The sequence below is a fragment of the Molossus molossus genome, unplaced genomic scaffold (assembly GCF_014108415.1).
Source record: "Molossus molossus isolate mMolMol1 unplaced genomic scaffold, mMolMol1.p scaffold_m16_p_5, whole genome shotgun sequence".
Lineage (NCBI taxonomy): Eukaryota > Metazoa > Chordata > Mammalia > Chiroptera > Molossidae > Molossus > Molossus molossus.
In genome coordinates, this window is record NW_023425388.1 from 46,534,947 (window position 1) to 46,553,230 (window position 18,284).

The 18,284-nt window shown below is 38.2% G+C and overlaps 1 pseudogene; it reads right to left on the reverse strand.

Moving 5' to 3' along the window:
* LOC118616930 overlaps positions 1 to 12,612 on the reverse strand; it is a 45,069-nt pseudogene extending 32,457 nt beyond the window's left edge.
* Between the last annotated feature and the right edge of the window lie 5,672 nt (positions 12,613 to 18,284).

An 18,284-nucleotide genomic window follows, 5' to 3' on the forward strand; every position in this document is an offset into this window, starting at 1 on the left:
TTTGTATCTCCTCAACAATTCTGTTAGGGATTTTTAAATACTTTTTGTGCAAAAAGAAAACTGAGACTCAGGAAAGTAGAATGAGAATGGTCTCACAAGTAGTATATGATGGAGATGGAATTCAAACTCAGATGGGTCTTTTAAAGTCATATAAGGTGTTCCTTTGATTATAGCAGTAAAGAAAGATATTGTGCCATTCTGAATCTGACTACCTTCACTTGACATTTCTCTTCTTTTTTTAAAAAAATTATTTTTTCTGTATTGATTTTTATAGAGAGAGTGGGAGGGAGGGAGAGATAGAAACATCGATGAGAGAGAACATCGATTGACCACCTACTGCATGCCCCCCCACTGGGGATCATGCCCACAACCTGGGCATGTGTCCTGACCAGGAATCGAACCAGCGACCTCTTGGTGCATGGATTGACGCTCAACCACTGAGCCACACCAGCCAGGCTCTTCTTCTGTTATTTGTGTTTCCTGGGCTTTACATTAATAAAATTGAATGAAAATAATTCTCAGTGTCCCAAGAGCCACTTAGTATTGTCTTTTTAGTAAGACATTCATTTCTCATTTGGTCTTTAGTCCCAACAGCTCCAACATTTGATATGTTTACAAGTTTAAATCAGGTCACTGTTGGGAGCTGAATAATTTTTCTAGGAAACCATCTTAGATTCCAGTAAGATGAAAAAATATTTTTATTTCAGTAAGGTTATAGATCAAAATTTCTCTTCCACTTAAAATTTCTTGATGCTTCAAGTCCACATTGGTAATTTACACTCAAAGTTGAGTTGTTAAAAAATAGATTCAGTTTTTTAAAAAAATTTCTGGGCAGTCAAGAAGAGAACATTTTATCCTGGCTGGTTTGGCTCAGTTGGTTGAGAGTTGACCCATGCACCAAGAGGTTGCTGGTTTGATTCCCAGACAGGGCACATGCCTCGGTTGCAGGCTTGATCCTCAGTAGGAGGTATGCAGGAGGAAGCTGCTCCATGTTTCTCTCTCTCTCATTGAAGTTTCTCTGTCTCTCTCCCTCTTCCTTCCTCTCACTATAAAATCAATAAAGACATATTTTTAAAAAAAAAGAAGAGAAAGATTTAAAAAGTATCTTCCAATGCAAATAAAGAAATGTCTTTAAGAACTAACCTCAAATTAGTCTTTATTGGCACATTAACACATGTTCAGTGACCACTGAGTACCAAGGCTAGCATTTAAATATTTATGCCTCACCAAAATGAAACCTTTGTTACAGTACCAGAAGTAAAATGGAGCATTTCTTTGTCATGAGACAAAATTTGGTCAAATAAATGAGTAGTAGGCTCTAAGGCTTGTTTTCGTCCCAAGGCTCATTCATGAGAGAACCTATATTAGGTCTACAAGTAGCAGCAAGTCACTCTGTTAACAACTCTGTAAAACTGATTTACTCAGCAAATGTTTCAGTAAAGAGACTGAGATTGTTCTGATTTACACTTAAGATGTTTCTGTTTTACAAAGAAAGATGGACAATATGACACCACCAGTCATGCTACGGAAGTGTGTAGCTTCTACTTTTAGATGATGGTGGCATTTACAAGGCTCAAAGAGTAACAGCAGTTGAATGGTTGCTCAGAAAATTGCATATGACCCAGCTATTCCACTCCTAGGTGTATAGCCAAAAGAATTGAAAACAAGGACTCAAACAGATACCTGTATGCAAAAGTTCTTGGCAGCATTAGTCACAATAGACATAGGTGGGGGAAAATATACAAGTATCCACCAACAGATGAATGAATAAACAAAATGTGGCATATATAAACAGTGGAATACTATTTAGCCATAAAAAAGAATGATGTTCTGAAACATACTACAACATGGGTGAATCTTGAAAACATGCTGAGACAATCCATAAACAAAAAGGCAAATATATGATTCAACATATATAAAATATCTAGAATAGGCAAATTTATAAAAACAGAAAGTAGATTAAAGACTATCAGAGACTGAGGAAAAGAGAATAAGGCCTTATATTTTCATAGATAAAGAGTTTCTGTTTGGGATGATGGAAACATTTTGGAAATAGTGGTGATGGTTGTACGATGTTGTGAATGAATTAGTACCAATGAATTACACATTTTAAAATGATAAATATGACAAATTTTGTCATATTTATTTACCATAAAAAAAACTAGGAAGGAAAAAAATTTAACATGTAATGGATAAAAAGCTAAAATCCCTATTGCACAAACCAATTTCAAAACCATAAGGAAAACATCAATATCTGAACAACAAAAAAAAATTGACAAAGAAACAAATAGGCAATTTATAGAAGAAATGTTAATGATCAATACATATATAAAATTATAATAATATGATCATCTTTTCTTGTAAAAAAATAAACATGAAGACAAATAACAGGTACCCTGCAAAAGGGCAGACCAAGGGTTTGCTCTTTGTAAAACAGTGCAAATGTTAATAATATCCTCCAAAATTTTATTAATATTTCTTCCCTTCAGCCCAGCAATATGACTACTAGCAATTAACCTGAGGGTCATTAGCTCATGTAGAAGAAACATATGTGCCAGATGTTCTTTGTATAGCTTCTTCTAGATGTTCAACAATAAGCAGGAAGTTGTGTCAGCCATGGGGCATCTATGAGATAGAATGAGTACTGTGCCATCATTATCATTTTTATCAAGGAGAATATGTAATAGCAAAATGCTTAATGGGCAAAGGTTCATAATATGCTATTAAGTGACAAAAGGAAAATACTAAATAGTTAATGATTCTTTCAGAGTATTGAGATAATGAATGATTTTCTTGTCTTTTATATCTTGCATATATCCTAATTTCCTGCAGTGAAAATATATGATCCACAAAAATGCTATATCAAAATAAATATTAATAAAACAAACACTAATGTGTTAAGAGGCATCTGAGGCTGTATTTAGTCAGAAAGAGTGTTGAGCATGAATTAGAGAAAGCAAGACTCAGAGAAGTCCCTCTACCCCCTGGGACTTAGTGGTCTGAGGGCTGGGAGGAAAGCCGGCAGATTACAAGGAGTCTGGGAAGCCCAGAACATACCACCAAGGATCACATCAGCCTTAGATGGACATCTGGACTCCAATGAAAAGAAAATATCTCTGCTGATTCTACTGGTCACCCTTATAAAGGTCCTTTACCTGTAATTGCCCATTAGCCAGATGAGATGAAAGTGTTTGTCCTGAGAAACTTATATACCTTCCTGAGCTGTGCTTAAATCATATACAAGTTAACTACATAGGTTTCTGTATAGTTGTAATCATTATATTTTGAATGAAAAGTATATAATAAAGGATCTTCTTCAAAAACATGAGAACTTATTAAAGTGGAAAGCCCTATAGCCCTGGCCGGTTTGGCTCAGTGGTTAGAGCGTCCGCCTGCGGACCGCAGAGACCAGGGTTCGGTTCCCGCTAAGGGCATGTACCTCGGTTGCAGTTTGTCCCCAGCCCTGGTTGGTCGTGTGGGTGGCAGCCACTCGATGTGTCCCTTTCACATCGATGTTTCCCTTTCTCTCTCTTCCTCCCACTCTGTCTGTACAAAAAATGGAAAAATGTCCTCGGATGAGGATAAAAAAAAAAGTGGAAAGCCCTATAAATATGCAAAGATTAAATCACATTTAGGTCTACATTTAATGAATACCTTTAAATAAAATTTATGGCTTTCATCAAAATCCTACCAGGTTTATGATCATCAAAAATATATATATATAGCCCTGGCCGGTTTGGCTCAGCGGTTGGAGCGTCGGCCTGCGGTACAGAGAGACCCGGGTTCGGTTCCTGCTAAGGGCACGTACCTCGGTTGCAGTTTGTCCCCGGCCCTGGTTGGTCGTGCGGGTGGCAGCCACTCGATGTGTCCCTTCACATCGATGTTTCTCTCTCTCTCTCTTCCTCTCTCTCCCTCCCGCTCTATCTGAACAAAAAATGCAATAATGTCCTCGGGTGAGGATAAAAAAAAAAAAAAATATATATATATATATATATATATATATATATATATATATATATAGTACTATTATATGCTATGGAATTGTAAACTCCTTGAGATCAGGGTATATTTCTTTCCTTTATAAATCTTATTCTTATAATTATAAAGAGTAGTATCTCTTTAAGCACTTTAGGAAATATAGTTAAAAATAAGTTAAAAATAAAAATTATTAACATTTCCTCCACCTAGATATACTACTGTAAATGTTGTAGGATATGTTCTTTCAGACTTTTTTTATACACAGTTATTCTACACTTCAAAAAAAGTGTCATGTTATAGCTAATTGTTTGTAACCTGCATTTTTTTTTTTTTTAATCCTCACCTGAGGACATTTTTCCATCTTTTGTTCAGATAGAGTGGGAGGGAGAGAGAGGAAGAGAGAGAGAGAGAGAGAGAGAGAGAGAGAGAGAGAAACATCGATTTGAAGGGACACATCGGGTGGCTGCCTCCCGCACAACCAGGGCCGGGGACAAACTGCAACCAAGGTACGTGCCCTTAGCGGGAACCGAACCCGGGTCTCTTGGGACCACAGGCCAACGCTCTAACCTCTGAGCCAAACTGGCCAGGGCATAATCTGCATTTTTAAAACTTAAAAACACTTTTAGAAAATATTTCTATGTCATTAAATATTTTTTACAACAAGATTTTTAAGAGAATAGGGCTCTCTTCATTTGGGTATTTTATACTCTATTCGTCCAGTCCCCTTATTTTCAGACATTGAGGTTGTTTCCAGTCTATCATGGTGAACAAGGTTGTCATAAACATTTCTGTATTTCTACACATCCATGGTTATTTCCTTAGGGTAACTTTCTGGGAGTAGAATTACTATGTCAAATGTATAAGTGGTAATGCTTTTAATTCATATTGTAGAATTGCTCTCAGGAAAGGTAGTATCAATTTGCACTCGCACCAAAAGTATAGAGAACGGATTTCCCAGCACCCTCACCATCACTACTATCTTTAAAAGAAAGAAAAAAAAAAGCCAGATTGATAGAAGAAAACTAATATTTCATCATTGTTTGATATACATTTCATTGACTACTGAAGAACTTTTATTTAGGTGAACTTTTTTATATAATAATTGAGCACTCACTTATAATTATTCTTTTAGAAATTTTCTCTTCTAGCCCTTTGTTCATTTTTTTCTCACGTTAAGCTGTTTCTCATTTATGTATAAGAGCTCTTTTTATATTAAGAATATTACACAAAGGCTCATTTCTTGTACTTTGTGTCTTCTGCAATATCTAATAAAGAAATAGGCAAATGGTGATATTTCTTTACAGGAGAATTTGACACCATGTTTGTGATTAAATCGATCATATGTATTCTTTTGGTTAAAATGATGTGGAAATAGCATTATTTCAGATACTTTCACATCAAGCACTGAATGTGATAATTTCAATGTTTCAGAGAATAAAAATAGCCCAAGACTCATAGAAGAAATTTAAAGGAATGAGAGCTACTTAACAACAGCAAAGAAGTGAGGTTGGGAGTTAGTGACAATGCACTTTCAAAATTCTATGAGATGAAATCACTAATCTTCGATGAGGTCAGGTTGAGGAGAAAACTTAAGTTGTAACCCTCAAAAGGTATGGTTTAGAATAGAACACTTTTGAAGAGGAGTGATTTAAGCATTGAGTTGGGTTCTTCTAGGTAATTTGGATGCACCCTTTCTTAGATGTTTTTAACAAGAGCAGCGAGAGGAAGGTGGAGACAGGGTATTTTATTTTTGTGCCCCCGGTGTCTGGATACCCTTGAGTCCACTAGGGATGAGGGAGGACATTGGACACCCCGCTCAGGCCTTGTGCTCACCAAAGGCCTCCAGTGAACTAACGCGTTCAGTCACAGAGATATTCTGATAGGTCAGAGAGAAGGGAACTATAGTGTCCTGGAACCAGGTCATGCCATCTGTAGTGCACTGCAGATGACAGCTTTATAAATATGTTTTTATATAGACAATCATATAGCATTGTATATCATGTGTGTGTTTATTAGCACTAATATGTTTGGCATTAGTGCTATAAATATAGCATTTTCAATTCTATATTTTAAACATAAAACAATTTTGATAAGTCTTCTTTAAAGCATTTTAACAAATCAGGGGCATCAAAATATGAAAGGGCCTGGGCTTTGTGCAGCCTCTGACAGGCGTTTATTGTGGATTAACAAATTGGAAATGCTGAAAATCCCCTGTTAGGTTTTTTCAATTTTCAGATTATTTACCTGGATATGTAATTGAGCAATACTGTGACTGGCCTGCTAGTTGTGATTGTGGGGGCTTCCCAGGGGATCATATTAATACCAAAATTACTCAGCTTTTATTAATCAATTATGGACTGCTTTATTTAGGGGATGTAGAAAGTTTGCAGCAATGGAAAATTCACTGGGGCTTCAACATTTCTTATTCCATCTTCTGAAAGTTTTTCCCCAAATGTGATTAATAACACAGTTCTATGACATGATAAGAAAGCAAAGAATACCATTTGTAATTCCAAAAGAAAATTACAGATAACTTAACTCCAAAAGCAGTAATAATTAGACTAGCAAGAGGTACCAAGATAAAACTAATTAAATACTTTTGGCATCTTGTGGTTATTTTGGAGAAATCATTACCTGCTTTAATCATTTGGATTATGTGTGCTGGGATTGCACTGCTGATTAGGGGTTTGATAGATGTATAATTTGACTCTGGATGTCAACAGGATCACAACTCCAGATAGTAAATATTGCCAGTTACTGATGATGCCTGCATAACTAGGTGGAAACATCTTACAAGTTGTGACTTGGACCTCATCGATATATTTATGCTAATTAACTCCTTTTATGGGTGAGAACATCATTGATTTCTCTTTGGGAGTTTATTTAATTATCTCTTTATTATTTTTTTAATGTTAATTCTTCCCAGCGCAAATGGACTGAGATATAGAATATTCAAACTCATATTTTTGTTTGCCTGCTTGTTTGCTTTGAACAGACTAATCTTTCCTGTTGGTTAATCACAATGTAATAGGAAAACAGTGTATTGGGATAGTGGTTAACACAATCTTATTAAGTTAACAGTATAAATGCATACTGATTAGGCCACCCAAGATACATACAATATAAAACCTAGTACTGAAGCCCTGGCAGGGTGGCTCAGTTGGTTGGAGCATTGTCCCTTGTACCAAAAAAAGGGTTGTGGGTTCAATTCCCAGTCAGGACACATACCCAGGTTTCGGGTTCAATCCCCAGTCAGGGCATATATGGCAGGCAACCCACTGATGTTTCTCTCTCACACCAATGTTTGTTTGCTTTTCTCTCTCTCCCTTCTCTCTCTAAAAATAATAATAATAATAATAATGAGAACATGTGAGGATAAATAAACAAACAAACAAATAAAGCCTAGTACTGAAGAGAAAGGCAGAAGGACTCACTTACATAATAGATATGCTTTGAATCTAATATGTTCCAGACATGGTACCAGATGCCCTGGGTGTGTACTCTTACCTGTTATATGCCAAACACCAAAAGTTGCTGAACTCAAGTTTAGGAATGCCTTTGTTGGATTTGAAGTTAACTAAGATTAAGTGGATGACCAAGACATTTTTTCTCACAAGAATCTCCCAAACCTTAAACCCTATCAGAAAACAATGTTAACCTAGTGGAGAATGAAACTACCTTAAAATAAATTAGTATTTTAAAAGCTTTGCTATTCATAATACAGATATTATAGTTTTATAGTAGAAAAGTGACTTGCTCTTTGCCTCCTAGAACAATGACCAAACTAGAAAACTGTGATGATACATCTTTTAATGGAAATCATTTGAACTTCAGATTTATCAGAAATTTGGAGAAATGAAGATGAGGAATGGAGTGACTGGACTCAGTTATCTATTCCAGTGGTGAGAAAACTAGATACAAATGCAGCAACAATATAAAAATAAAATAAAATAGAAGAAACAGACAGGATCCGACCTATCACTTGCATGACTCAGCCTCACTCACCTCACCCTAATCCAGGCCTGAACAACACATTTCCAGCCCATAACCTCTAGCAACAGTTCTGTCCCCCTCCTCTGAGAAATGTGTCGGTGGGGTCCCAGGAGCCTGCACTGGATGGGAACTTATTGTTTAGAGATACAACGTGTTCCAACCCAGGGGAATACTGAAAGCAGGGCCCTAGAGAATGGTAGGTCAGAATCAGCACAACAGTCCATGCTGGGTCATTTTTCCAAATGGAACTAAAGATGGAAAGGCAGCCAAAGCATGAAGTTAAAGAGACAGAGGCAAAGGTTGCTGCTGAGTGTGGATGTGGGGGAGATGAGCCTGCAATAATTCTTGAGTCATCTGTGGACATCTCCATGTTCTTTTCTGTCCACTTTCCATAGCTGCTGTGAGGGCTCCAGGAGCTTTGAAAGTGATGGCCAGAAGCAAACCACATCTGTCTGTTGCTTTTCTAATCATCTGACAGCACACACGGCCAAACCTGCATACTTTCTCCAATACCATCGACCTGATACTACCTTTAATTCAATCTTGAGGCAAGTTAGCTCAAGATACTGGCCATATGCTTTCCTTTCTGGAAGACCCATAATGTGAGGCACCCAGCAGGGAGGACAATGACAGTTGGGTTAAGAATGGCCTAAGTCATGTCCTGTACTGCACCAGGCAGTACCAGACCCGAGGGTCAAAAAGGTTGAATGAACTAACCAAGAAACTGGTAAAACTGTGGAAGGCTGTTAAGGGGCAGTTGGGAAACTTGAAGAATCAGTAGGATTAGCAGCCTCCTGAACTACCAGAAACTATTTCTCCTATGCACCTCCAAACCCACCTGACTCCAAAGCGGAGGCTTTTTCTATCACGCAGGAATACTCAAGTGAGAACGCAATCAGGCAATTCTGCCCGAGAGTCTCTGCATACATAATGCTACTTCCACCACCACCGTCACCACCAAGTTCATAGGGGCACGTTTCACAAGGATAGTTTGTCCAGTGAGCTAATCAATCTGAAAACAAAAGGTCCTTCTGGAAGTTTCCATTGCTGGGAAGTTTTCTATTCTTCGTGATGAAAACCAAGGATATTGATGCTCCAGAATCCAAATCCTCATTCCATTACGACATAAGAGGCTGGGTACAAGCTATAAATGAGAGAGAAAGAAAAGAAAAAGGAATATTTTTTTATGCTGGCATTTGTTTAATTTCTCAGTATTAATAGACTGACTATATTTTTAGGAGAAGTAAAGTAACTATATGACGTTTTAAGGAATATTGTATATGTTGGATCAAATGAGGGGAAAGGATAGTTTTGCCAAAGGCAACTGTTATCAAGGTTCTGAAATTAATTGGATGCTTTAATTGAGGTAGATTATTAGCTAAAGCTTGCTTGAATACAGTAATTCTCCTATTAAATTATCTTTGAATAATTACCTGAAATTTCTCAGCTGCAGGGACTGATGGCTATTTAATTGCACAGTGATGTTGCTATATAATTACTTAACAAGGTGTCCTGTAATAGTTTAATTCCCCTTTTACTGAAAAAAGTAGATGATAAAGTAACTACAAATACCTCTTTCATAAAAAATAAATCACTGTAGATTTTTTCCTTCAGATTATTTAATATTTGAAAGTAAAATTATTTCTAAATTTATTATTTATAATTTAAGTATTGATGGTTTTTATAAATAGAGTAGAGCCTCTCTGACACATAATACATTAGATAACATTCAAAGAATTGGAATTGTCAATTTTAATTTTTCCTTATCGGGAGCATTTCATGTTTCGTTATTAAATACCCAAGAAACTATACCTTTCTGCTCAGTTTTATTGCATACTTTATCTAAGGTTTTCAAATTAGGTATATAGTCATTAAATTAATAATGATATATTATTGAAATACAACCCTATATCATAATGAATTGCCTGAAATTATTTGGCAAACAATCTGCAAAGTAGGTAGTTTCCACCAAGATGTCAATTTATTAACACAAACATTATTGGAGTATTAACAACAAATATTTTCTGACTCTTATCAGGTTTATCTCATTTACCTCTATAGTAATCTAATCTGATACTAAAGTCAAAAGCAGGCCCTGGCCAGTTTGGCTCAGTGGTTGAGCATTGGCCTGCGGGCCAGAGAGGAGTCCTGGGTTTGGTTCCTGCTAGAGGCATGTACCACCAAAAAAAAAAAAGAAAAAGAAAAAGCAGAAGACACAATATGTTTTGACAATTTTGGCCAAGTAAAAAGTAGCAAAATCTTGGGAAGGAATAGCCAATTGGGATGTTGCCTGAAACAACAAATTAACATTAGTGCATTGCCAACCTTAGCACATTAAATATATGTATCTCCAAGATTTGTCCTAATGATTTATCATTGTAAATGTGACCTTAATGCCAGAACAACATGTGTATTAAGCTGAACAATACTGACAATTTGTTCGCAAAAACTAGAATTGAAAATTGTTTTGATAAATTAAGGCAATGGGTTGCATTAACCAGATGAGGTTTGACAGATTCAAGGCAATTCTATTCATATACAGAGAATAGACCAGAATGGTCTATTTCCAGTATGGCAGGAACAGTGCTGAGTCATTGTGGAAAATTAGCTAATATGAGCTTCATATTAGACTTTTTTTTTTCTAAGCAAACCTAATACTGAAATACATGGAAATCTCACCACCCTGTGTATTGGTTTGGTACCAAACTGGTGATAGATACCAAAGTCGGTTTCTAATTTTGTTTCAAAAATCATAGTTCATAGAGTATAATATATGCATTACCTGGGGTAAAAAACAATAAATCCCTCAGTATCTGCAAGTTACTTGCCCTGGCTCTAATATGAACAGTTTTATCCTACGTATGATAAAATCCTGGGTCAGGTGAAACTATGCCCCGGTATACCCCTAGTGATTACTGTGCAAAGAATATAAGAAATGCAGATGATCCATGCTTTGATGAAATTATCCTCACATGTGAAAGCTATAAGTGGATTCATTGCTTGGGAAGTACACCACACAGGCATTGAAATGAACACTTTGACTTGAGAAGATTTTTCTTTCTGCAAGGAAATCTAACCTAACAACCTTGTCCTATGGAAGTAGGTGTAATGAATTTAGCAATCTGGTGAAAAGGGTGCAACCGCTGTATCTTTGAGCTCTCTAAGATTAAAATGGAGTTATGAAATTCTGCTGAATGAGGAAACAGGGCCAAGGTGTTTGGTCATTTCAGGCTTTTTGGCCCTTTAACAACGTTTCAAAGCCAAAGCCAAACAGAAACCGGTTGCTACAGAGCCTGTCAGGAAGAGGAATGAGGTGGTGCAGGGTGGGGAGGGAGTGGTGATGGGCAGGGTGGTGGAGGTGGAAGCGAGGGAGATGCAGAACGTGAATATTCTGGGTGATCCCCAAAAGGTTGTGTACCCCAAGACACAAGCGTTCGGTCACTTATGAATATTGCAATTTAGCCACTGCTTTGTGATCCACATCTCTCTTATGTACTTCTGGTTTTGAGGAGAGGGTGCAACATCATTTTGCGTTGACCCTGTGAGTAAAAGGGAAAGTGGTCGATTTCCCTGTTCTAGGAAATTCTCTCTGTAATACAGACAGACAGTTAGCCAAGCGTGTGGTGTGCATGTGTGTGTGGCATAGCCTCTGGAAACTGTCCCACTGGTGTGCAGGGACAAGATGATCATGGTACAAGATAACCCTCCTGAGACAGTAGACACATTAGCACTGTGTACACTCTAGTAATCTGTTTTTCTCTTAAATGATAGTACTATGGCAACAATAATAAATAGTCAGCCTCAGAGGTTTCCTGCAGATACTACAATTCCTTATTTCTCCAAGCAGCAATTATGGATAAACATCTTTTTTTATTATTATTGAGAAAATATATCATGTGCTTCACCAGGAAATGCAGTACCGTTATCTTTTTTAAAAGGTCTTAATTTTGTTTATTTAAAATTGGGGCTACTGATCACATGATTTAGTCAGTGGGCGTGGTAGTCTAATACAACTGTTGTATTTGACTTCAGAATCAACTGTGTTCATTTTTATAAATAGAAGCTGTCCTTGAATAAAATGAATAGTCTGATTTATTAAGAACGGACTTCATTTTCTTGTATGGCTTTTCCTCAAATGGAAATATGTATCTCAGAAGTAATTATACAGGAAATCTTTCCTCAACTCACATATCCGCTCACCCCTAAAATAAAATGAAATTTCTTCATGTGGTTCCAAAAGGAAGGAGACATCATCTCTATTCCCTGTCTTAATAACGCATCTTCTGCCAAAAGACAAATGTCAAATTAAATAGACGAGACGGAATAGAAATGTCTTTATTGGTAGCAAGCTGCTTTGTCCTGCAGGGTGTAGATGTGTGTTTACAGTAGTGTCACTCACTGTTCAGTGACTGAGATCAATTCTTCATTGGGATTCACATTTTCACCATAAATGAGAGACCACAATTAGGTCGAACTTTGATCAATCTTCCTGCCAACAGATCTGGAATCAAATTTTAAGCCTGATCTGAGCTCACGGTCTTCCTTTATTCCAGCACAAAGGCTCGGAGCTACGGCATCACTGGAGCATCCTTGCAGTCGTTTGTGTTTCACTGGTGATGTGAGATATGGCACTTCTCTCATCCCGTAAACTAGATGGGCTCTTTTTTCGCTTGCATCTAAGGAGAATTACTTAACCTTTTATGGCCTCTTTCTCTCTCTCTCGTTGGCAGACCTCGGGTTTTAGACTATAAAGAGCAGTTCCCAAACTTTATCATGCTGAATAGTACCTGGGAACTTGATGAAAATGCATTTTCCTAGGCTCCACCACCAGAGACTCCGGTTCAGTAAGTCTGGGGCGGCTCCCCAGCATCTGCAAACTCCCCAGGAGATTCATTACATTTTGATGAGCGTGGTGTTTGGAGGATCTCTGAAGTCCCTTCCCAATTCTAACCTCAGAGTCAATTCATGAAATCCTGGAGCTTGAGGGTCTCCTAAAGATCAAATGGAATTATATGTAAACTGGTTGCACAATACAGAGGAGGTAGGATGTCAGATAACAATAATATTAAGCAGCTAACATTTGTGGAGGCCTTTCCTAAATTTAGGCTAACCCTATTTAATACTTTATAAGTATTAATTCCTTGATCCTCAAACAATATTAGGAGGAAAACAACATTATTATGTCCATTTCACAGGTAGAAGCTGAAGCTCAGATAGGTTAAGTCATTTACTCAAGATGGGACAGAACTTGGGGGATGGGCAGGCACTTGCTAGGCTGAAAAGGACATTGTAGGTGGAGAGAGCAGCAGGAGCAAAGGCCCGGATTTGTAAAAGCTCATGAATTATTCAGTCATGGTAAGTGCTCCGGTGCCTGGGGCCCAAGTGGCTTTGGGGAGTGTGTGGAGGGAGGTGGGAAGGAAGGAGAGCGGGTAGGGAGAGAATTTAGAAAAAGATGAAAAGGTAGCTCTGAATCTCGTCTATAGTGATGATTAGATGTCAGGGAATCTGTTATACTTTTTTAGTTTTTTTTTTCAGTTGGTTTTTTTTTTTTAGTTATACTTTTTTAGTTTTTCCTTTTCATTATATAGTCAAACTACGGCAAAAGAAAGGTCACTATATTTATAAGGTACATATCCTTTGTAACCCAATAATACCACTCCTCGAATTATAAATTCATAAATAGAAATGCATGTTAGAAGTTAAGTACAAGGCCATTATTCATCAGTTACTTATAATATTAAAATTTTGGTAACAGCATAAATGTTGAACAATAGGATTTTCTTGCAGTAAATCTTTGTATATACATATAATGGCAAACATTGTATCAGCCATTACAATGTTTTAGAAAAATATTTAATGACAGGAAAATGTTCATGATATGATGTTACATTTTAAGAGAAGAGTTATTGAGCACTAACTGTAATTCTAATTTTGTGAAACAAGTAAAGGCATATGGTTATATATGTGTATTAAAGAGACAAACTCACACCTGGCGGTGTGGCTCTGTGGCAAGAGGTCACCGGTTCGATTCCCGGTCAGGGCACATGCCCAGGTTGTGGGCCAGGTCCCCAGTGGGGGCATGCAGGAGGCGGCCAATTGATGTTCTCTCTCATCCATGTTTCTCTCTCCCTCTCCCTCTCCCTTCCTCTCTCTAAAATCAATAAAGGAAAAAAATAATAATGAAGACAAACTCAGGGTTCTCGCAGCAAGTTGGGATAATGCTTGGTTTTTATTTTCTTTATATTTGTCCATTTTTATCATTTTTTCTCTATGAATCAATATTACATTTTATTTTATAAAGTGTCATAAAATATATTTTTAGATAGATATTCCATGTGAACTGAAGCAAAACACTATTTTCTAATAAATAACCAAAGCATTTAATCAGCAAACCCTATTTCTGTGTATTACAATTAAGTTTAAGTTTCTATTTTCCAGATGTAAATGCTTCAATATCATCCCAATGTTTTGTGGGAATTTTTCTGGGCACTCACCTTCATGGAAATTTAGGAATATATGTAACTTAATAGTGTTTCCTCACTGCTATGCAAATTAACGATGAGGTACGAAGCCATCCTGCGACAGTGTGTGTGCTGAGGGTTTAGGATTGTCTGTGGTGAGGGTAGAGATGTGGCAAAATCAGATGGTTTCTTCCTTGTCTTTGGCCAAACAATGTAGAAGTAGCAGTGGCAGTGGCTGCAGTCCACTTCTGTTACTCACAGGCCACCTATAGCCAAGCTGAATCAACACTCACTGAGAAGGGAGGTTAAGAATTGTTTACAAAAGTATCTTCCCTTAAAGTCTAAGGAGCTCTGTTCAAGAGTGACTGGCACCTGAAGTCTAGTTAGATTTCTGAAGCGTATGACAGTTGGTTGGATGAAGGCATGATGGTCTACTTTCAACGGGACCGTCGGTGTTGGAGAACTTGATGCTTTTCACTGTGGTGGCAGCTTTCAGGGTGTGCTCTCTAGAGCTGCTCCATGGTGCTAGCCCCATGGAGGGAAATAATTATAACAGCCAACCCATACAGGGCTTTCTATGTGCTCTGCATGTTACCTGTCATATATAATGTTCACGGCCATCCCTACAATGTAGGGAACATTGTTATCCCCATTTCACCTGTGAAGAAGCTGAGACACAGAGAGGTTTAGAAACTTGCCCAAGGTTGTCAAATTCGCCATTTCGTAGGATCTTATACATGCCAGGCACTAGCCTCGAGATCATCAAGCTGGAGCTCTGTGCAGTAAGCACTTCACACATTTTACCTTCAAGCCTTACAACAATCCTGAGAGGCGTCCCTATGTCCATTTTTCAGATGAGGAAGCTGAGGTCCATTTTAAGAGAACATAAAATACTGAAAGGGAGAGTGGCCAGGTGGGAAGGAGCAGCCATGCAAGCGCCCCTGTTTTTCCTTCCCCTGATGCTTCCTCCTTGCAGGCTCCAAGATGCTACTGTTCCATTCCTTAAGGGCCAAATTCGAACACTGTCCAGGAAGACTGACAGATGTCCCCGAGAAGAGGAAGCCAGGCCTCCAGACCCGAACAGAAAAGCTGAATCCTGACTCTGCCACTTAATGGTGGTTTGACTTTGGGGAAGTTTTTTAATTTCTCAAGGCCTCATTTTCCTCATCTGTCAAGTGAAGATTATTTATGATGGTGTTTACATCATATAGTCATGCTGAGGATTAAATGAGATCATTCTCATAAAGCACTTAAAGTATACCCAGTAAATAATAATGTTAGCAATAATAATAATAGGATGTTGGTTTTTAAGGAAATTCGTCACTAGATCAGTATCAAATTACCCTTTATGAATCACTATTTCCTTGAAATGGTAATGGGACTCTATAAAAAGGAAGAGGAGGGCCCTGGCCAGTTTGGCTCAGTGGTTAGAGCATCGGCCTGCGGTCCAGAGAGACCCGGGTTCGGTTCCCACTAAGGGCATGTACTTCAGTTGCAGTTTGTCCCCGGCCCTGGTTGGTCGTGCGGGTGGCAGCCACTCGATGTGTCCCTTCACGTCGATGTTTCTCTCTCTCTCTCTCTCTCTCTCTCTCTCTCCCTTCCTCTCTCTCCCTCCCACTCTGTCTGTACAAAAAATGGAAAAATATCCTCGGGGGAGGATAAAAAAAAAAAAAAAAAAAGGAAGAGGAGGGTAAAAAAGCAAAATAGATGTAGAAAACTCTGTTTTAAATAAAATTAAACCATGTTTTTATTACAGAGCTCTTCCAACCCCTTAATAGCCAGTGTTGTTGGTGAAGCTGTAAGAGGGCAACACAGAAGACAAATTTTCCTAACCCATGTGAACATCTGTATTTTTCTGGAACCCATTAATCCTGGAGGCTCTGGGAAACCCTCTGCTAGACTAAATCCTGATTATACCTTAAATTATTCAGAAACATAGAAAATTCTTCTATTAGCAAATGGTGTACTCCCATGTAAGAGACTTGGTAATAAGGGTAGAAATGGTAACAATTGATATCACATCCCATATGGTAGAAAAACTTGCAGCTTTAGGAGAAGTGGGATATGAATCGAATAATATTTAATATTCATTAATTAGTTAGAATAGAGTCGAATATCAGCACAGAGGTCAAAGGTAGGCCTAGGAAAGGGCAGAGAGGGAGGGGGAAGAAAGCCCCACCTGGGAGCAGAGGCCTGCTGGACAAATGCATGCAGGATGGGCTCCAGGTTACAGAAGAAGCCAGTAAAGTCTCGAAATGTCCTTGCAACCCTGAGGAATCGAGGAGGGAAGATCCTGAGGATGCCAGACAGAGCATCCATTTTGCCAAACACCACCTGTTTGCCCTCAGCTGTTTCTGTGTAACCAGAGGCAGCGTGTGCAGGAATTTTTGTACTACACTCGTGCACTTATTTGCAAGTCAATAGAAACAATACTAGTGAGAGTCAACACTGCTTTGAATGATTTGTAAGTTCCTTTAGTAAACATGGTTGACTGTATCCTAAGGGTAGCTCCCAGGTGAGCCCACAGTAGAAGTAGCCCTGGAATTGTTCTTAGCCCTGGAATTGGTATACTGTGGTTAGTGATGCCTAGAGAGATTTCTTAGGGATCCCTAAGACCAACTCACTGCATGAACCCTGAGGAACATTTAATAGTGAAATCTACTGCCTATCTTCTTCTCATCGGCCTCCTCAGTTTAACTCCTCTTAACAACATCTACTTAGTTTTCCAAGTTGGAAATCTCAGAACTATGATTTCTCCCTTTCCCAAACCAGACATGCAAAGAGTCACCAAGTACAATCGATATGTCCAATGTAGAATTTTGTTTTGTTGTTAAAGTATTATATAAGTACATCCTCGTAGCAAAATTGACAGGCAGATAAAAAGACGAGAAAAAAGGGGATCTCTCTTGATGCCACTGGTAATATTTTCTAGTATTTTTCATAAAATTTTCTATCAAGTTCTGAATACAATTTTGAATCTGGATTTGGTTTTTATTTTAGTTTTTTTTTTTTTCCCAAATCTATTCTTGACTTTCTTGCTCTCCCTCCTTCACCACAACTTTATTTCAGACCTTTCCACATCTGAAATAAAGTATTTTCTGTCTCTAAGGACACAGGGATAATCAAAACAAGCATGAACCGTGTTGTCATGGAGCTTACAAGCAATATGTGTCAGCCTTTCCCTTTCTGTAACACGAGGAGTCCCATCAGTTCATGTTCTTTTGTACCTTGCTTTTTTTCCTCTTGACATTATATCTTGGAGATCATTTTATATCAGTTGCTCATTCTTTTTTACATTGTCTATTATTTCCTTGTATCTTTGCATCATAGTATGATCAGCCCCTGTCAATGGACATTTAAGGTGTGTCCAATCTTTTACTATCGAAAACAGTGCTGCAGTAGACAACCTTACACATATGCCATTTCACACAGGTGGGAGCAGGGCCATAGGAGAGATTCCTGGGAGCAGGGCTTGGTAGAAATTGCCAAATTGCCTTCCACAGACGTTTGCCAAGTGACATTCCATCAGCAACCTGCAAGAGTGCCCGTGTCCCTACCACCTTGAATCCCTCTCTTCTCTGAAAACCACTTGGTGGCCTAGGGAAATCCCATAGCTGATGGGACTGAAGAAGAAGTAAAGGTAAAAAGAATTCTTTTCCTCTCTGGACCGCAAGGGATTTTCCTTCATGGAGGTCTGGGTTTATTTTTAAGGTCCCTTTCGTCCTTAAAGAAAGAGAGAGAAAACCCTACAATGCCACTGTGTAGGTGCCACAAAGAGGAACAGATTTCTTTCCTGTGCTTTCAACTAAACCAACCACTTAAAAAGATACAGGGCACCGTTCAGGGTTGTTG